At 42.8% G+C, this 22,807-nt stretch overlaps 1 protein-coding gene across 1 annotated transcript in view; it reads right to left on the reverse strand.

Annotated features, from left to right (window-relative positions):
* opcml (opioid binding protein/cell adhesion molecule-like) overlaps positions 1–22,807 on the reverse strand; it is a 102,580-nt gene that overhangs the window by 78,589 nt on the left and 1,184 nt on the right. The gene's annotated exons all lie outside the window — the stretch shown is intronic.

The following is a 22,807-nucleotide window of genomic DNA, read 5'->3' on the forward strand; positions in this document are numbered from 1 at the left end:
GAGGGTTAATGCAGATCTGGTACTATATATAGAACTTCTAGAAGCATCCTGTAATGAAATTAGAATGGCTTCAGGGCTCATGGAACTATAGCACATTTCAAATATAAAATGTAGAAATATAACCTCTTTAGATAGTATATGCCACACAATCGACTATTGAGATTATATTTCCAATGTGACCTTAAAAAGTAATGACAATAAAAACATTTAAATATAAGATCCACAGCATTTGCAGATACATCACCTTGATAGATTATCCCCATTGGTCATACATAAATGAATTATGAATGGAAATCATTTAAAGCCTCTCATAATATGTTTGTTAATATTATTGACCGCTGGAAGGGCAGCCAAAGGTTTTTGAGAAGCAAATAAAAACACACAAAAAACAGTGCCCTGGTACCACGACTGATATATGTGACACAAGAGATTGAAAACAGTGCCCTGGTACCACGACTGACATATATGACACGAGAGATTGAAATGTTGAAAGGAAATGAGATACTGATGATGCAATGTTCCTTTGAAGAATGTCTCGGGTCTATTTGGCTTGAGAAATGGGAAAGCACTTGACTGAATCCTTTGATCTTCATTGACTTTCATCAAATGTTGTGGACTGCATAGGAAGATTGGTGGGATTACTCTAGAGTGTTTGCTGGCTTTGGTGTGAAATTAGTCATGGCTTAGAACACAGGGATTTCTCCCGCCGGTCGAAGCGACACATCTTTTGAAGGTAATGCTGATGCACCATGGGCTTCCTCTTACTCGTGCATCTGAAATCCACACACGGAAAAGCGGGTTCACACACTGTTAAATTGATATATAATTCCTCAATTATATACAGTAAAACTGGAACAGCATATCCACCCCAAGAGTGAGATTTTATTTATTTTTTTTTTTTTTAAATATTTGAACTACTTAATCAGTGTCAACTCCTCATAATTTATAGTAAATCGTCAGCCTATAGTCTGTGTTGTGGAGATGCTTTAGCGGTAAATTACCCTACATTTAGAATGACCTTTTCTGCATGTGTCTCTTCCTCTCAGGGGGGTATCCTTTAACACGTTCAACACATTCTCTCACTGTCTGTCCCTGGCCAAAGTTAAATCAGTGTAATTACAATGCTCTTGATTCACTAAACCAGGTGTGTGTGGAAACAAGGAGAGCAGGGCTGGGAAGAGGATGGAGAATCATTGACCTGTAGGAATCGCAGTCCTCGACAGCCACTGATGAGGCCCACATGATTGGCTCTTTATGTCTGGGTGTTCTCCTCTGACCCTGGCCAATCAGGGCAGGTTATTCCACTCACACACTGAACCCGCTCTCAGACGGACTCCACTGATGTGTGATTGTGGTCACTGTTTATGTTTACAAAATCAGCAATCTGACTCCGACACCTCTCTGCTTTCCTGAGAACTATTTGACCGTGTGTGAAGGACGAAACGGCCATGTTATATTTGGTTACTCGTGAAATGGAATGCATGCTAGTAAACTTGCTGGTATAAATCAAGTATTTGGGATCGACGTCAGCTATAGGCCAACCACTAGCCCCTCAAGATGCAATGTTTTACTGCTAATAGATGTGTGAAAGACTCATCAGTTGTAGTGGTAGCTAGTCGTGGTTATTTGCAGGGTCTAAGATAAAGACAGAGGTGACATTTCCAAAACAGCCAACCTATCATAACATAGAGTTTAACAAGCTATTTTTCCTTTTCATAGACCTCTTGTATTCAGATTTTTGTATGCAAAAATGCATTCGGCAAAAATGACCTTTGAGAATCTAAATGCAAACTGATTATTTTAAGCAAGATCCTGTTTATTTAACAAAACATAAAAACACACATTTATACATTCATTTAAAAAGTACCAACTTTGTGCTTGCAATTTCCCTTAACTTTTGAAAAATGTTCAGAAGGCACCATTCTCTTCCAATATGAGTAATGTTGTTTCCACAGCAGGCATAAATGCAGTATTGATTATCCATCTTCACTGCACTTACCGTCATTTTTCTCTCCGTTTAAAATGGACTGCCACTGGACAGTAATCACTCCCCCTTTCAATGGTCTTTTTGCATCCACCTTTGGAAGTCCACACACACGTTTCAGATACACCTAGAAAGTGTTTAATCTCCACTGTAACACTTAGTCAATCATCATATGTCACTGTTAACAAGTGTGATTAGTGAGTTCCATTTTTATCATGGCCCCCTCCACGGTCTGTTGTATAGGACACAGGATTTAATACAAGTCATCAACATAATAGATTTTTTTTCCCCAGCTGTGAAAATAATGGACAGCTCTCTGTGTTCTACACCACAGTGCTCTCTCACTGTTCAGCGCTGCATATATCCATCGCAGGAAAGGTAGTTTATCATATTCTGGAAGTGGGCCTTGATTGCCAGTAGTTCTAGTAAAAAAAAAAAAAAACGTAGGCACTGGAGGACACATAACACTTCTGCAAGTCTAGACTGCTCATAAATTCTGCACCGAGCAAAGACTGGCAAGTCACTGTCATCCACAGACCAACATATTTCTGACAGCCTTAGACAAAAACCTCAAGATGTGTTAAGAATATATTTTAAGTACATTAAATACAGCTTTGGAGCATTATGTAGGAATAAATGAGTTGGACTGAAATAAAACTAAGTATGCAATGTACAAGTATGGTTTCTATGGTTGTTATAAATCGCTACACTCTGTACTGAGTCACTGTGTCAATCATCACTAAGTACTCATGTAGGAGACATGACAGTGATTCAGTGCAACATGTTGGCTTACATCCTTTCACCAGCCACTGGCTCTTACATGATGGCCTGTTCTACAGAAGACAAAAGAACTTAATTTACATAATGAGACTCCAGCCTCACAATAGATGTTACATGAAATACCTTTCTTAGGCAATTATGCCGGAGGGCTATTTTCGGACTGGTCGCACATATGCTTATGCGGTCTTCATTTCCATAGTGTTGTGTTGCACAGTAAGGCGTACAGAACTATATGTTTCTGGGGTTGACTGCTGCCTGTGTCTGTATGTTAATTAAACTGAAACTTAAAATGAAATCTCTCAACATCATTCTCACTTAGATTTGTATTCAACGTCACAAAAGGTGGTTCGAAGGCATTCAAACTTCAAACTTCCAGTAACGAGATTCAGATAATTATTATTTGCTCCAGTATATCTTTTCATAATGTCCTGGTATTTACATCGCAATTATATTTGTTTCATTTATCATGCAATACAATAGATGTCACTACACTGTCTGTGTCTATGATGGCCTTTTCCTAGTTCTGATCCGACAAGGACATATTCATTTCTGTGAACTGTCCGTGTCCCTTTAGAACCCTTGTTCCATGGTTTCATTACAGTAAAACCCGTAAAAGAAATGTATTTTTTTCTTCTTTTGATCCTTTTGGTGCCAAAAGTTGAGGGAAACCCCACACTGCTGAAACAACACATCCGCAGCTAAGCACTGCGCTGCTATGTGATGCTCTGTACTGTAAGCCTCTTTCAGGTTTCCTGGCACTTCTATATGGCGGCCTCATCAGGAACACAAGCGTGCCCGTGTGTGCGATAAGTCATGTTCCGCGCCGATTATGTCATAAACTCTGTCTCTCTCTTTTTCACGCCTTGCGCCGGCTCAAGCACTGCCGTCTCCTCACTCCAGCTCCGTCTGGGGAGGAACTATGTGCATTTTTCAGCAGCTTAATTGGTCGACTGCAGAAAAGGAGGAAGCTGACAGCTGAGATGGCCTTTCTGCGACACAGTGCGCTGTGTCTAAATATACTAAATTTCAAAGAGCAGCCCTGGCATCGGAGTAGGGGGATTTCACCTCTAAGTCTTCTAATCCACGGAGTTAGTTTGATTTAACTCACGTCTTGTATTTGAGGAAAGTCAATGTCTGACAAATGTTATGTTTAAGATCCTCTCTGGCACCAGGGACTCCATCTATACGTGGTTAAAAGCACTTTTACCACTTCTTTGTTTTGAACTTGTATTTACTAGGATGAAAATACCCCACAGTTGCACAATCTAAAGGACAGCCGCATCATCACTCAAAATTATGAGATACAGGGCCTCATGTAGGAAGCAATATACAAACAAATATCCTCTTATTTTTGTTCGTATCCATGATTGGTTCTTTTGTAAACCAGTGATTTCTGGGATTCACCAATGTTTTCTTATTTTTGCTCTTCCCTTAAGTACGAGAACATTTTAGGAGTGGTCGAGAGCACCCATCTTATTTTTACGTCAACAAATTGTTTGTCCAACGGAAGGAAAGTGGGATTCATTAAGTGGGATTCATGTGGGATTTATCATTCAGCGCACCAGTGTAAGAGTACACTTGGAGGGTTAAGAATGTTTGCTGCATCTAGGGTTGACTTTGCTTATTTTTTCTCTTATCGGGAAAGTAAAAGAAAATATAAAAGACATTTAAGAGAATGTTGCTGCATGAGGCCAGGTGAGTCAAAGGTGCAAGATGTAAACGTCACAACACGATACAAACACATTTTGGGAAAGGCTTTCAGTGTCACTCCATGAGGAGACAGGGCCTCTGTGAGGCCATTGTTTAGTTTAGTTATGGTGGCAGTTTTTGGAAGACAAATTGAGGACAAGTGAGTCATAAATGTGAACCTAAACCCACTTTGGCCTCCGGGGTACCTTTATGAGTGATCTTAAATTATCACTCTGTAGATTTTACATGGCACAATTCGACTACTACTGCATTTTATGAATCTGGCGATATTATGGCCCTGTTTTATGTCCTTGGTGCTTATGTTTAAGCATGTAGGCTTGTCCAGGGTCAGAAAGTGAACTTAAATGTCTTGAGACTCAAGAGGTCAGCTGTGCTTTGGGTACGTGGCCCAGATTTACATTCAGAGACACAGCAGACACATAATTCATGAGGATTTCACATCTGCCACACTGACTGTCAGTTCAGTTGCCCAAATGCTCCTCCCAGAAGACTTTCTCTTTGAGACATCTTGGCTATCATACATAACATGAAGTCTTCTTTGAAGAAAAAGAATTAAGAAAGGAAACCTAGCACTTCCCTTGCTTTAGCCTTGAAAATCAGATTATTACATCCTGTAAAGTGAAGAATGAGAGGAAATAATATTGATTATGCACTTCTTTCGCTAGCAAAGTCTTTCCTTTCCCAATAATTTCCGGCCTTTTTATTTTGTCTTGATCTTACATGCATTATTAATCTTTAGACAGAATAAACTTACATTTCCCACATTAAAAATACAGAGGAAATCTGAGTGAACCTTTCTAGGCCAGAACAGCCAAAAAACAGCTCATATCCTGCTCATCAAAACCATCTCCGTATTGGTTGGAGACGTGGCTGCAAAGGAAATGTTGCACTCCTACAATGAAGTTCTTCTCTCTTTTTTTGAGTAAGGTGGAAACAAACACCAAACTAAACAGTCAAGTGTCTGGCAGGATTTCTCCCAATTAGCCAGAGACAGAGCGCCGTGCGTCTCTGAGGCGCTGATGTGCTTGGATGGCCCTCCGACTCCACAAGGGGAAAGAGAAAAGCGTGTATGCATTGTCTCTCCTCACTCTCCAAATTTACAGCCGCCTCTGACAACCACCCCCCCACCCACACACCCACCCACACACATACACACTCCGCCATGCTACCTCGTCGTTTCTTGTTACATTAGCTTGCAGCTGGATCTGCCTCTGGTTCGTTCTAATTGCCCTGTAGGGGGTGATTGACATCTGAATCGCTGGTTCCAGGATGGTGAATATTAATCAGGGCTAGGTGAGAGCGTGTAGGTGTCTCGCGTCACCTGCTCGCTTTCATTACGCGGAACCCCATTCCAGAACCCTACCTTTTTGATCTCCCTGGGGATTATAAACCGGCTGTCATGTTCCGTGATTTCTCAGGTGAACGCTCATCTAACTCCAGTCATTCGAAGGACTGTAAGCTCTGAAGGCATGATATGTTCCCATCAGCCCTCCATTTGCCAGCATTTCAAATGTTTCATTGCACTTTATTTTTGTCGTGGCAGAGTACCTGCGTTCAGGATGACATTAACTGTTTGCATTGTCTACATCTAGAGCAGACAGTTGAGGTGTGACATTTCAGAGGTGTGTTTGAGAACTCCAACGTGAGCTGCTTTTGACTGACAGGCCTACATGAAAGGAGAAGCATTCATAAACCTTAAACACCACACAGGCAGACGTTAACAGTAGGGCATGATATTACTTCATGTGACAATGCTGTTTAATATGAAGCTTGTTTTCATTTCAAGAAGGGACCTGTTCTCATTCTCCTCAGTAGTGAATAATCATATCCTTTGCACAGAACATCCCACGGGCAAAGTAACCTTGGTTTGATTTTGTATTCATACCACTTAAAGTAACACTATGCAACAATTTGACACTTTTTGAGATAAGGTTTTATAGGCAACTAGTTTTGGTACCATCCTCTAATTCATTTTTCCCCACTAGCCATCCAGGATATGCCCTATGTAGTTCTGTGTACTGGGCTGGAACACCCTGCAAAAATGAAAGAAAAGCTTTCACATGCAAGACATTGCCAGCTATACTGCCAAACGACATCAGTTAGTGTGTTGGCAAGCTTCTATCAGTGTCAGCTGGGCTGTTGGTGGTGTTTGCAATGTTTTTGCATGGTTAGCTTACTAGTTTTGGAACAGAACTCCGTATTGCTGCTTTAACGTGCCGTTTGTTCATTTACACATGCTATTGTCCATAGCATCCTTTGCTACAGATATCAGGTCCCTGGGAAGTGAACCAATGACCAATTGAGCTTCAGGAACACACTTTACAGGGCAGTTCTGTTACATGAAAGCCTTTCGCCACATAGAGGGCTGTATTCTATTTTCGTGGCCTTGTCAGAGAGGCCACAGAGCTATGACATTGCACATTACTGGTTAAATGAAGACGAGTTTGAGAAACGGCACTGGAGGACTGAAATGTTCCGCTGGCTGAGTTTTTCCGAAATAACTTCATGTTGGTAGATGAGATTATTTACCAGTTACTCATCAGTAAACAAACACTGTGTGTGTCTTCATTCCGCATGCTCCCTCATGTACACGGAGGCGTATCACACCTGCACAGCAAGAGCTGAGAGTATTGTTTACATCTGTTGGAGTGACTAAATAAACATGTCATTCGGTGGGGAATATGACGCTCTCATACAAATAATGAAAAAAGATTGCCAGGAGGCAGGATGCTTGTTTTCTTCAGTGGGGCAGCACCACTTTGGCTTAGACCAGTTTTAAAAGCATCGGCAAACAATTAACGATTAAAAGGACTAAATAGTAGAGCAAGTCCCTTATAACATCAAGGTCAATGTTATTGTTATGGCGCTATATTAATAACATTTAATTTAATTCAATTGAATGAATTCAAAATGTACAATCTCCTAGGACTGAGTGAAGGTAAATAGAAGTCTCTGCGAAATGTGCAAGTGTAAATGTTTACCCTGACGGCTTTATGGTGTGTCCGCATCATTTGCTAATCAAATCAATAAACTGACATGTGATCAGTCATGCGTGATCATTTTATTTTTCTTTACACACAGGCCTTATTATGTCATGCGTGCTGATGATGTCTCAATGCACCGGTGGCTTTGCTTTTAATCAGGTGAAGTTGACGCCCTGAGAAATTAATTTTGTTTAAACGGCGGCCCACCAGCCAGCACCTGCCACTGACTTGAAGCAGCAGTGCTCACCGCTCAAATAAAAAAAGGGCTCAAACCAAGGGGTTTTATGTGCTGAGCTGAAGATTTCAATGGCTCTTCATTGTTCATTGTTAAATCAGACACCCAGTGGAGTCTGTGGGAGTTTCTCTCTCTCTCTCTCTCTCTTTCTCTCTCTCTCTCGCTCTCTTGCTCCCTCTCTCCCTCTCTCTCTCTCATGTGAACAAGGCAGAGGCCTTGACAAGCACGCTACTGTCTCAGCTACACAGCCACAGTCAGAGCCCCATTACTCATCTTCCTAACCCTCACTGTGATGTTTGCCATGTGCCATTTCAACATGCATTCGCCATTTAAAGACACAAGCAGAAAATTAAGACGCAGCTATTACTTAGCACTTAAATGCCATAAAGTCAATTTCCAGTCTAATACTGATTAACACATTAGCAACACTATCGACACTGATCCTCCATAGTGCTCTGTCTTTAGACAGGGGGGTTTATAATTCAATTATGCAATCTCAGTCAAGGCTCTGTGTCCCATCTTGAGCAGGGGGCCTTGTCCCAGGGTGACCTTAGTGGCACCCCGACTCCCAACCCCCAGCCAATTTCTAATACGCCCGGGGCACACTTCAATTTCCTCTGTCTAATCCAGACAACCTCTGGGTGGTCCTCGCTTGCCCCAGTTAGTGCAAACGTTCTCCTCCTCTTCGCCTTGACTGCGGTCTGCCAGTGCGGGTTCAGTAATCCTCATTCTCGCTGTGTCTCTCGAATACATTTCAATTACCCCCCGCCCTGTTCAAGGTGCTCCAGGTTCATCTTGTTTTTTCGCCGAGGACATAAACAATTAGCTGCGAGTCAAATGACCTGTAATTCCTGATGGGACGTTTGGCCGCTATCCCTTGGGGAATAAACAGACCGTAAGAAATAAATAGCCTCATTCACGATTACACTGCCTGCTCCAACCAAGAACTATTAATAGATTTCCCCCCAGTGAAAGAAAATGTTAATCTGCATGCTGTATCTCTTTGAAGTTGTAGTGTGGGTACTTGAAGCAGGTTATTTATGGCCACGCCACTGGTTCTTAAATCCATTTTAGTGTCTACAAATGGCTTTTTTTTTCGAGCAGGTTCTGTTACAGTCCCCGATTTTGCGTTCAGAAGACTGGAACATTTGCATGTTAGTGTGCCTGCTGTGAACTACTAAATATTTGCATTGTGATTCTTTTCGGATGAGTCTGTTATGCTCAGCAAGGAAATGTACTTTTCTTTTTTTTTTGTCAGCGCAGGGACACAAACACATTCCACAATGCAGTGCGACAGGGCCCTGAACTTACATACCATATAGGGTGTATGGAAATGTGTTCGCATTTTCATTTCAAAGAGACGTGGCAAATGCTTCAGCACAGCGTCTCTGAAAAATAGGTCATTGTCAAACAATGAAATGAGAGTCGACAGTGCGCCTTTGCCCCCCAGTGGCTCATATCAGAACTGCAGTGTGAGATTATTGTGCTTGCCATGAAACTGTCATTGAAACTAAACAAACCAAGTTTTACATTCCTTATGAACATGCTTAGTTAACATGAAGCCTAATTATGGAAAACACAATAGCTTTTCCATCTCACAGGCTTATTCAACGCTGTGCTGAAGGTAGGCTTCAGAGGGAACAGTGGGTATGGAGTTCATGGTCACACAATTCTAAACTGAAATACCTATGAACAACTGATTTCAAAATCATTGAAGAAACAAGAAACAGGGATCTCATTTCTTTCCTAATGGTTGTTCAGGGATAACATTTTGCTGTGACCTTGTTCAACAAAGTTTTAGTGCTCATTACACAATTTCATATTATCCTTCAACTCCTCCGATGAAGGTTATGTTCATATAACTGGCTTTGGAAATGCCCTCATACGTAACGTTTCTTTCTTTTACTTCAGTCTATGAAGGAAGGAATTCTAACAAACTATCTAAGCTATCCATGTACTCGCCTGCCAATCATGCCATGCTGTAAATGAACTGCAGAAATTTGCACTTTCACAAAAGCTGTTAATCTGTTAATCAACTCAGCTGAATGAAACATGGAGCTGGGAATCATACTGTGCTGATGGGGGCACATGGAGCTTAACTACCAAGCAACGAAGAGGTGGAGAATGAATGACGAACCAGTAAGGCTTGCAGTCATAGGTCTTGCATTACTTTTGGTGAGCAGATGCCTATGAAGTGCTGGGTGAAATATTGATAATGTTTTAATTTTTAAAACATGGTTCCATTACATACGCCTGCCTCAAAGCAGTAGTCATCTTAAAGAAGGGAACTATTGCACTAATATTATATGTTATATATAATATGATATGTATTATATGAATCTATTAGGCTACTTAATTAATTGGTTAGTTAATGAGGAAATGAGTACCTTCTTCATGTGCAGTGATGCACTGTGTAATGACCTGGATGTAAAGTTTGTTACATAATGTAAATAAAAACACCATTAGTCCCAGCATGTCACATAACTTATGGCATGGCACTTGTGGGGGACTAGTGGGGGAACACTTTACATTCATCACCCGTGGTCCCATGAAGCCATCTCCAGTGTCCCAGAAAATGTGGAGGACAGGGGACCTGAAATGGTCTTATTGTCTGGGGCCGGGGACACAACAGGCCTGCCGTCTGGAGATAAAACTGCTTCCCTGGTTGCAGCAGAGGGGACGATTAAGAAAAGCTGGGTTTTATTTCCTATTTCTGTTTATTTCCGTCACCACACGTGAAGAAAACTCCCCATAACTGAAGCATGACACCTGAAGTGAGCGCCCTGTGACCCTGCCTTTTCACGCTGCCTGTTATAGAGGACATTCCCCACACCGACGACACTTGGACAGGAAAGTAAATGGGGTTTGATACCAGGGGTGACAGCAGGAGGTGACCTTATCAAACTGTGATAAACGGGGCAACAGGAGCCAAAATACCAACGCCAACTGGAAACACCAACTGCATTTATGTAAGTCTGTGTGCTTTTCTATATCTGTGGCGTGGGCTCCTAAATGTATTCAAACCAATACTGTATAGATTTAAACTCTGTGTGTGTATAAAAACACACACACATATATATATATATATATATATATATATATATATATATAATGTACTTCATGGCAGTGTGAAAAAAAAGCGTTCTGAGTAACGTCTCCATTCTGGTCAGCGCTGACGACCGATCCCTCATGCTTCGCCGCGGGCCTGAGGGCAAGCAGAAGTGCTGGAGATAGCCCTGATTTATCCCCCCACATGAATCTTTGCTTTTTCTCTCGGTAATGTGATCTGGTGATTGCGATCTTTGGGAGCAAATCATAACAAAACACACTTAAGCTAACTGTCAGCCCGCCCGCCTTGTCTTCTCAGGGCCAGAGAAATAAAAAGTGCACTTGCTGGAAGGGGGAATGTAAAAGGCTGTCCAATATCTACAACGGTTTCACAGTGACGTACAGTAGAAGTCTGTCTCGGCAAGTACTTGTCATGAAAAAGGAATCACATTACATGAATACCCATCATCTAGAAATAACTCATCTTATTAGTGGAATAGTGTCACATATCCTCATGAAAAACAACCCTCATTTCTAAATGCTAAAACAAGATGTGATGAGCTTTTAATGATAATGATTTAATAATAAGGTCTGGTCGTTACTAGCATGTGTTACCCAGTTATGAAGAGGTGAAAAGAGCAATGCTGAAAATAGTATTAAATTCATGACATTTAATTCATTCTCAAAGGGTTCTGTTAACCGAAAACATCATTAAACGTCAGGCTTGATATCTGTGAATGAAGAAATGGGTCTTGAGGATTTGGTTCACTAGTTTCTATTAAACTGACATTTAGTTGACTTTTCTCTCAGAGCACTTCACTTGCAGACTCACAGAGGAAGGCCAATTAGACAGTTAATATTAAAGAGCAGATCCCTGACAAGCAGGCATAACCAATCGCTGACAAGCAGGCAGAACCAATTGCAAAATTATGCTGAAAGAGTTTGGCAATAACTCTGAAATAATTACCCAGACTGCACTGTTGTGATATTCAGTGAATACATCATCGTTTATACTATGTAACCACGTCCCAGGACCCATCACCTGAAAACAAAGATGGGGATGGTGATGTTTGTATCATCACTCCTTATATGATTTGCTATTTGCTAGAATTCTTTATATAATTTGTGAATAATCACACATTGGAAATGGTAAGGTATTGTTAGAATTTTCAGCTCTAGCCAATTAAGACCTCTCACATTTACCATTTTTAAGCTACCATGTCAGGTAGCAATGCAAGGCTCACTCTCTCGTTCACACTCTATCACACAGACAGACAGACAGACAGACAGATCATATACACACACCACACACACACACCACACACACACACACACACACACACACACGCACACACACACACACACAGTACAAACATATAAAAAGCCCTTTTGGGTGTGACTGTTGAAGTATTTGTGATTCGTATTCAGGCGCGTGAGAGCAGAGAGAGGGATACAGTTTCAGCTGGTTAAACAGCACAGATCCGAGGGTTTCCTTGGCCATTATAACTAATTACATAATAATCTCATTACTTTATCTCTAATTTGTTTTAGGTAAATTAACATGCTGATATGCTGCTGCAATTATCTGGGTATTATCATATCAAAGACTACTACAATTACCGTGCTAAATGAAGGAACAGGAAAAAATACACCATGCAGTCCCACAGTTCCCAGTCTAGAAAAAAAAACAGACTAATCCCTTCACATCACAGATGTGGTAGTTTGCCATCAAATATCATCATTAGTATACAAAACTCGATTCAAATTCTTCTCAAATTTTTGGAGATTGTAATCCATTATCATGTAGACACATTCCTCATAGGGCTGGTCAAGGCTACGTCCAGTAATACATATGGAGAGGCTGAACTCACATTTCAATCTCAACAGTGGAGAGGACACACTGGATCATTAGCTGCTAGCGTTGATTGCTCTATAATAAATATCCAGAGGTACATTGTCACGTACACCAGAAACAGTCTATATCCTTTAAAACAGGAACATAACTTCCTTAACATTCCTTAAAAAATGCACATAAATTAATGTAAACCCTCCCTGGAATCATGATATGTGTATTAAGAGGCCTTTGGTAACAGAATTCCTTACTTCTGACTTAGTTTGTTAATGTGTGACAGCCACCCACTTAATTATACATGAAATCTGTCCACAGATCTACTTGATATTCTTTGAAAAGTTCACTGCAAATTAAGCATTTCTGTTGCTAAGTGACGTATGAAGAAGGACCACTTCTTTCATCCCCAGTGGAGGCGGCCCACCTTAAGATCGATAACGTGCGGAGAGGCCAAGACAAACTCTGTGTTATCACCCACCAGTTGCCCCCACAGATGAACCTACTAGCAACACTGCAGTTGTCTGTGCAAACCTAGACACCATTGTCAAGCATATTAAAAAAGCTTGAGCAAATGTAATCTAACAACCCTCACGACACACCAGAAACCTAAACCAATCCTGCAAATGAGGGATACATTAAACCCCTTCAGAAGAAACACCTACAGATGTGTTGTTCAAAACCTCAATACAGACGTGAGAACAACAACAAGAACAAAAACTTGCTTTAGGACTAGAGGGCAGGAGCACGAAACTCATCAAATCAAGAGAGATGAGGTACAGCTGGGTTGATTAATGTACCTGCCACCAATTAAGCTCTCTACTGAGTTCCACCAAACACACCTTTTCATTCACTTTACCAAAGTTGCAAACACCAGTGTGGGAGAAGTCTGTTTGGAATTTCTTGGGCTCTTGTACGTGCATGAAGCACTTTGGGTAGCTAAGAAATTGCTTCTAGATGAGCTGCTATTGTGTCTTTCTGAAGGCATAACAAAAAGGGCTCGGTGCACTGCTGTGCCTTTTTCATCCACATGCATCACTATTTCACCATGACTTCAAAATTCTGTCAGAGCAACATTGAAATTTTAGAAGCATTTTATCATCTAATGACAAAAGCTACTTATAAATGCAACTTTTAAAGAGACAGTTTTGCAAGCCAGCCACGCAGTTCATAACATTTAAATACATGCAGCCTTGCTAATGTCCCAAACTGCATCCCGTCACATACCATTATTAAGTGCACTAGTAAAATTAGAAGCACACTCAAGGCGTATTATGCACCCTAAACATCCAAGTAGTCAACCAACATCGAACACACACACACACACACAGACACACAGACACACACACACACACACACACACACACACCCACACACACATACACACACTCATGCATGCACAAGCACACACACTAATTTAATCATTCTTTTACCATTAAGTTCATTACTATCTTCAACGGCACCACTGATCTTCCAAACTTTTCAAAAAGCTCAAAAAGCTAAAACTGAAGCTGTGAGATAATTCATGTCAGAGTCAGGCCTGGCCCGAACATGAAACCTATTAGTATGATCTCTGCTGTGCTGTTTATCTCAAGGATGTAATTGGGTCTTCTTAGTGAGTGGTGCAGAGTGAACTCAAGAGCTACAGCCACTTAATCATTCCGATAGCACCAGGGCATATTACCTGACATCTGAACGGGAGTGGATTAAAGAGAAATACCTCCTCCCTCTCTTTTTATACTTTGAAGCTGCTTGTGGTGTTTGTCCTTGTGTTGTACTTTATTTACCATGTTCCCCTTAGATATATATTTCATAAAATGAAACACAATATATTACATTTACAGTGCTAATGGCCATCCCTAGGCTGCGGATAACAACGGCGAGGAAAGATGTGCCTAGCGTTTCTTTATGGTCTGTGGGTGACGTGCTTTCAGCTGACCACGGCCGTTGAAGCCCGAGGGACTAGTCAGCAGTCTGCATGACTTTCGGGACGGAGATAGCAGGCTTAGGCTTTGATAGGAACATGACATGACATTGATGCAAAGAGCTGGGCTTGCAACCAGTGACAGCTACTGGTCCAAAAGCCTCAGCTGTACTTGCCAAATTAGTTATGTGACGATCAATGCCTTGAAGGTAATACAATATCTCTCTGCAATAAAAACCAATGCATGAATTCAAGCCATTTTGTGAATCCTGAACAAAAAAGCCACCTGATTTCCCCTCTGCTCTCCATTTCCCAAAAGACAAGGGCCTGAATGACACAAATAGTCAAAGGGCATGAGCGGTGGATTTTGTCACATTTGACAAGCGTGACAGCTTTCCTCTCGCAGAATAAGGCCAATTTAAGGATTATACTGCTCACAGAGAGTCAAGGTTAAACGGAGAAAGCCCTGAAAAGGACAGTTCATCTTTCAAATACTTGTTAAATTATTCGTACTTTTAACATGATTTTCAGTATTATTCAATACATTCTTTCCCTGAAGACACTTAATGAAATTAGCTTTCTACCCTTTTTCTATTTGGACCATGCTTCTGTTAGTATATACATTTTACACAGACTTACAATTTCTGAGTTCATTTTGATAGCTGCTTTAGGCTTCTATACTGTGTCAGTGTAGTGTCAGTTGCATCTTTGGCTTTCTTTGCTGTCTATTGCACTCACACCCAAGCATTCAAACACTGATACAAGATGTCAGATGGGTACGGGCTTAAATATGCATGCACAAGACAGAGGACAAGGGAAGGCAAGACACCAAAACATCAGGGAAAACCACATTGGAGCATAAATCATAACACACTGACTCCGATCGCTAGAAAAATACACGCTAACATCAACCAAAGAGGGTAACCACAGGACATTCCAGATTCGAACATTAACATGGAATTAAACAATAAATCACTGACTTGCACTGCATTCTGGCGCACAACTACACACACCACACTGAACACACGCATACACACACACACAACATGTTCGCTGCACGCCACGTAGCCCCCACCAAGGCAGGTTAAATGACCCCATCAACCCTAGCCTTCAGCACAAAGTCCTTTAGTCGGGTAGGGAGCTGGTGAGGGCGCTGCAAGCACCTTGGAGGAACCATCTGGGGCCGGTGGAGAGGGCATGGGGGTGGAGAGGGCATGGAGGTGGGTGCTGCGCCCTCACCAGCTCCCTACCCGACTGCACTTGGGCCAAGCTCGGTGGAGGACCACTGTCCTCGGCCCTACTAGCTGAACCCAAAAAAACTACTTCTGACAGTGTGTCCATTACCAAGAACAGCCTGACCCACTGGCTTGCCAGCTTTGGGGATACCCCCTTCTTCACCTTGTCCCCCGACACTAGGCATCGCAGGCTTGTATCTGGCGAGCCCCTGTCCTGCTGCCTCGCCAGACCTCCCACAGCCTCACCCGCATATGACCGTAGTAGTCTAGTCCGGGCTCACTCTTCACCTTCGGCTCTGGGGGCGACCCATAACACCTGGTCCAGAAGGAGGTGTAGCTCCTTTCCGAACATAGGGCTGCGGGGGAGCACTTGGTCGACTCCTGTACTGCCGTCTGGTACGCCCAGGACTAGGGGCAGATGACGATCCTAGAATTGCCAACTACGTGGCCAGAGTGCGGTTAAATCGCTCAACCAGTCCGTCACTCTGAGGATGAAGTGCCGTAGTGCAAGTCTTTTTAAGGCCCAGTCACAGACAGACTTCACCAAACACACTTCAGATTACACCAAACACAGCAGCTTCAAAGTTCTGCCCCTGGTTGCTATGTAGTTAGTCAGGTGCACTGAAGCGGCAGAACATCTTGCTGACCAGTCTGGCTCATTGCTCCCGCTAGCTGGAGAAGGCTGCTCGCGGCTCTGGACAACTGGAGAGGACTGTCGGCATGCTCGGACAGGGTGGCTCACAGGTGTAGGTACAGTAGGGACAGGCCTCACGTGGGTACCAAAATAATCTAGGTACCTTACCTTATGGGTGGGCGCCAAATGAAATAATTGTAGGTGTGATTGTGCATGAATAGTAATACTCTGCTCACAAAGGCCACCAAGTTAATGTTGGTACTATCCAACCACCCGCTCACTCTGCTCCCCCTCCTGCGAGAGCACCACCCTGAGGCCCACGGCCCTGTTATCTGTCGAGGATGAAGGCCAGCTGGAGGTCAGCGAACGCCAGCACAGGAGCTTCTGCCAGCGCAGCCTGGAGCTGGTCACATGCAGCACTGCAGTCCTCTCCCCGCGCAGCCTGGAGCTGGTCGCATGCAGCACTGCAGCTCTCTCCCCACTGGAACAGCTGCTCTTTCTGGGTCAGTCAATGCAGCAGGCTGGCTATCATGGCGAAATCTTGGACGAAACATCTGCAATAAGAGGCCAGCCCCAGGAAGCTCCGTAGCTCCCCAATGTCACTTGGAACTGGCCAGTCTTTCACCGTGCTGACGACGGGTTCAATGATGCCTGTCTCCGCCATTTCTCGTATCTTCTGCTCTGCAGCTGCCCGCTTGGCTAGGGGCAGGCGGCGAGGGTGGAGGCGGAGGCGGATGGGGTGTGCATCTCTGGTGCTGATATCATGCCGGACCAGGATGGTGCAGGTGTGGGTGCAGTCTTCATCTCAGGCAGCGAAGATGTCTGTGAACTGCCCCAGAAGCTGTCATAGCCAAGTTGACTCCAGTAAGTTGGTCCAGCCCTTCCCTTCGCAGCTCCACTGTCACAACTCCTCGTTGGTGGCACTCTCTGTGCGTTGGCCTCTGTCACAGCCCCTTGTTGGTGGCACTCTCTGTGCGTTGGTCTCTGTCACAGCCCCTCGTTGGTGGCTCTCTCTGTGCGTTGGTCTCTGGCAGCTGCTCGGCTCTCCGACCTGGCGGCTGTTACATTTACATTTAGATTTAGTCATTTAGTCATTTAGCAGACGCTTTTATCCAAAGCGACGTACAAAGGAGAAAACAATCAAAATACGAGCAATAGAGACCTAGTGTAACAATAAATACTACTTTACTTTACTTGAAGAGCTTCTTAAAGGTAGAAGGACAAAGGTGGGCTGCTGGCTGTGGGGTTGGCTGCCTGGAAGCGCAGATTATTCCCCCTGGATTCCCCTTTAGTTCTCATTCTTCTTTCCTGTTGCAAAGTTGGTGGCAGCACATAGGGTCATTGGGCTTTGATTGGCTCTCTCTGGACTAGCGTGGAGGCAATGGCAGCCCCTCTGGTCAAAGGCTCTTCCTCTCCAGCGGTGCGGAGAGCCACAGCTTCAGCCCCCAGGCAAGCACCTTGGAATAATGCTTGAAATAAGCGGTGGCCTTAGCTCCAGCTGAAGAACAGACAATCTTATGTGTTCTCAATCGTGGTCATCTTCAAATCCCACTGACACCAATGTATTGATCACGTACAGTCAGTACGTGACTGAATCATAACACACTGACTCCAATCGCTAACAGAAAAATACACGCTAACATCAACCAAAGAGGGAAACCACAGGACACTCCAAATCATATAATTCCAATAAATCACTCACTCTTGCATTCACACTACATTCTGGCGCACAACTTCACACACCACACGGAACACACACATGCACACAACATGCTCGCTGCACGCCACATAACCCCCCACTAAGGCAGGTCAAATGTCTCCATCAACCCAAGCCTTCAGCACAAAGTCCTTTAGTCGGGCAGGGAGCTGGCGTGGGCGCAGCACGTGCCCCGGAGGCATTTCTGGGGCCGGTGGAGAGGGCATCGAGGTGGGTGCTGCACGTATCCCGGAGGCATTTCTGGGGCCGGTGGAGAGGGCATCAAGGTGGGTGCTGCACCCAAATGTGTGTAAAGCGTAATCTGCATTAATTTACATAAAGAAACAATGTAGGCTACTGCAGCGATTCTGATCATGTTACTAATAGGTTTTAAATGCCGAAAGTTCAGAGAGCAGGTGTACTAATTGGCAAATGATACTTAAGGGAACCTTAATAAAGCATTGCCAACTTGTGCTAACAATATAGCCTACAGTGGAACCCTGGTATCCACTGATTTCATAACCACTTCAGTTTCAGTTATCCTCGGTTTACTGGGCTGGAAAATATTGAGCGGAAAATTCCCGCAAAAATATGGTTAATAAGTTTTAAATTCCGTGCCACTCTGAGTCACCTTTCTGCACCGTTATGCTTAACACGCGACTCATGTCTTTAAGCACATCACATTTCTCCTGTCTGTCTGTACTGGATTATTCCATCTTCATTGCATTCCATCCTCGTTTCCTTCATGTTTTTGATCAAAGGGAGGGGCTAGGGTGTAATGAAAGGAAGGAAGGGAGGAAGGAAGGAAGGATGAGAAAAGGTAAAAATGTGGTGAACAAGATATTTTTCATTGGGCCATCGTCCCCTCAGGGTTCAGCAAAAACGTCAGCATCCCATTTATTTGAGAGACCACATTCACATAACTTTAATTACCGTATATTGTTATAATTGTTTCATTTTATTAGTAGTCATTGTTACTGATGTCTTATTGTGTGTCAGTTATAAATTAAACGTTATCATAGGTATGTATGCACATGAAAAACAAGTAATAGGCTATATGGTGTGTTGGCTACTATCTGCGGTAGATCTCGGAGCGTATCCCCCGCGGACATGGGGGCCTGACTGTAATTTCTAGTTGAGCTTTCCTACAGTTTCTGAGAGCACCAGCAGGAGGGAACTCACAGATTCCCTCAGATACACGGATGGCTCTGCGCTGCTCCGAAAAAAGGCCATGCAAAGACACGAGGCACGGATGAGTGCACGTTCAGCGTTATATAATCATAGCGGGCCAAGGACTGCGCCTGGTGAGCTGTGGCCCTTTGGTGCATTAGTCATGCTCACCCCCGGTCATCAGTCTCTGGTGGTTTATCAAAGAAGGGTATTTATAGGCCCAGTCTAAAACAGACTCTTCATTTAATTACTGAAATAATGTTTCGTCGTAAGCAGTACATACAGAAGTCATCAGGGAAAGGTTCATGGTGTGGTTACATACAATTACAGTTAAAGGCCACTGCATAACACTATGTGAACACCACATCAAATAATGATAATAATAATAATAATAATAATCACTATTATCATTATTATTATTATTATGTACAAGTGTACAACCAAACACCACCACTTGTTCAGATCATTGATCTAATGTTGCAGCATCCCCTATACTTTACTTTGTGACTCCACAAATCCCTGAGTGATTTTGTAGTTGAAAGTCATCAGTCAGGTTTTGTGGAAAACACAGGTACCCCAACACAATTTCCGTGGCACCAGTCCCAGCCACCAGATAATGGCTTTTTAACTGATTTGGCTTTGGCTTTTAAACTGATGGATTGGCACTTGAAGCACACTGTGAAACTGGCTTTAGGGTTAACGTGTAGCTTCCCGGTGTGATCTACCCAGATATTGGCAAATAAGCCTTTATGTCACCATCAGATTCAATATGTCAAGCACTGGTGTCACCATCTGTTCCTGATTCAGTTTCCGAGGCCTGGGGAACCCCAAGGACCATACTGGGCAACTATGTGAAGGTCACCATATGGGCCATCACAATCTGCATTGGAGGTATAGCTCACAGAATAACAGGAAATCATTCATTTTAATGGCTAGAACATATAAGGATGGTTTCTCTGGAGGTGGTCTGTCCAACATTTACTGTAGGATTAGTCTAATGAGGTTCTAACAGTAAAAGACGTGTCTGAAGGGTCCACCTTTAAAGGGGCTATATGTAAGCCTGACTAGCTGTCTGCTAGTGAGCTAAATTACTTCATACTCCCCACGCCAAGCAGAGTGGGGGCAGTGAATTACTACGTTTGCACACCCCTACTTCCTCTCCCTTCACAGAAGTAAACAAAAAGTTTAGTAAACAAAACGGTGGCGGAGCCTGAGGACAACATGAAAAAATGTATATGATTGAAAGAGATCTAGGCTATCATTAGTGTCTCCATAAACATCAATTGATTTTTATATGTTACATTAACTGTCTAGGCAAATAGACCCTCTGGGTCTTCATTTAAGCACTCAAGCTTTTGAACTAGTTGAAAGTCTAACCATTAATGTTAACAGATGACCTTTCTACTGAGCAACTTGTTGATACTCACTACAGGATACCCATGCTTACTTGGGTCTGTTCATCAATTCAATCTGGCACTCTGAAAATGGATTGAGGCTATGTAGCTGAACCTCTGATTGTCAGGCTGCCCACACCACACTGCTCTGACACGGACGTGTGCGTGCACATAAACACTGCTCTTACCAACACACACACACACACACACATACACACACACACACTTCAGAAACTCTCACATGTTCATCTGACACCTTGCTGAAGCCCTTGATGATGATGTCTTATAGATCAAAGCATCAGCAACTACATCAACTCGTCCAGATGGGACCAAGGGAGCGCCTTAGCGTTGGCTGGATCTGGGCGATAACAGGCCCCGAACCAGACTTAGCATCGCCATGTGGGCGAAATCATCTCATCTGTTTCAATCATCAAGTGTACATATGAGAGGTGGATGACGTGGCTCCACGCCCTTCTGTTCTATAGAATCGAAGCCAAAATCCCTCTGGCATGCTGTCAAATTTGGAGCCAGTGTTCGCCAGAGTTTGCGCAGTGGAGACGAGAGCCGAAATCAGGTCGCCCCAATGACTAAAAAAAGGTATGCCTACTGATGTGGTAGACTCGTCATCTGTATGCAGTCATTGGTTTCCATCTGTGACCGAATGACAGTCCTTAACCACTATAAGGTACAACCCTTCTGTCAAGGCTGCAGGGATACCCAGATGGCGTGACAGCCTACTTTACCTCTTTGAGCCCCAGACTCATTTTACTTCCAAGGCTCTACAAGACCTCTTCCATTTGAATATATATCATGTAGTTGTACACTTACGCATTGCAAAGAATATGAACGATTAGGACCATCACTATCAAGACAAACTCAGTTAAAACAACACAAAATACAATTTTGGTGGTTCAACACAATAGTCTACTGAAAAGCAGTGAAAGAATGAAAATGGTGTTTGAGCTCCATTGTAAAGACCCGTGAGTCACCAGTATGATGAGTCATTGGCTCGTTCTTTACTAGCTTACTTATCATTTTTGTACTGAGAACCAATACGGGGCATGGCAACACTTCAGGTACATCTATTGCCCTAGTGATCCATTGACTTTATGGAACTCATTGAAGCTGTTATTGATGTATCACAATTGATCAATAACTATATAGATATAGATGGGTAAAGTATAGACGAGTTTCTGGTTAATCTGTAGTATTTAGTTACATTTCACATGGTGCTGACGAGATGTTTGGCCTACATGCCCATAATGATTAAGTATAACCCACAACTTAGTATGTACTCAGAATTATAATATGTTCATAAATAAATATGCCTGATAGTTTGCTCTTGCGCGCACCCACACATACACACACACACAGAACCACTTTAATTGGGTATCACTCTGCACAATTTATTAAACAACTTTCTACTACATGAATGCTAACAAATATAGTGTGGTAAACCACAGACAAGATAGTATTTTAAAATCTCCCCAGATACCCATTCGTCTTAATGACTGAATGCACTGTATATTACGCTCTAAAAATGAGCTGAAATGAGTTGACCTTGTGATGATAACATACGGAACTCATAACAACAGGTATTGCATATGAATGTTGTGTACCTCACATCTAACTCTCTGCTTTTCGCTATGTTTTAAGAAACATCATGTGGACAGGGGTCATGATGTAGAGACAAAGAAATGAGATTAATATTGTTGTTCTCTGTGTGTGTGTGTTTTTTTTTCTCTTCGTTTTTCCTGACAGGGGAGGTCATTTTTACACCCAATCGGAAGATGCAGCTGGTCCGGGACTGTCAGTTTTCATTAAGTGCTTTGTGTCTCCTGGGTGTGTTGTCAGAGACTCCTCACAGAGGAGTGCTATGATTGGTCGGAAAACAAACTTTTTTTTTTAGGTCAGTCTGCACCACGCTGATGTCATCGCCGAAAAAGGAATATCTTGCATTCGGCAATGTCATGGGCAGTGGGTCTTTCTCGGGTCATTGGGTAATTGCTCTTAGTCTTACTCCGTGATGCCACATAGAAAGTTGCAATGACATGTTGTGTAATTGTTCAGACATTCAGAAAAAGTATCTTCATTTAAAGTAAATGAATAATGTTTCATTTGAAACACAAGGTGAACTTATATAATTATTTTCAATATGTGAATTAAT

This window comes from Clupea harengus, chromosome 8 (genome assembly GCF_900700415.2).
Source record: "Clupea harengus chromosome 8, Ch_v2.0.2, whole genome shotgun sequence".
In the NCBI taxonomy this organism is placed as follows: Eukaryota; Metazoa; Chordata; class Actinopteri; order Clupeiformes; family Clupeidae; genus Clupea; species Clupea harengus.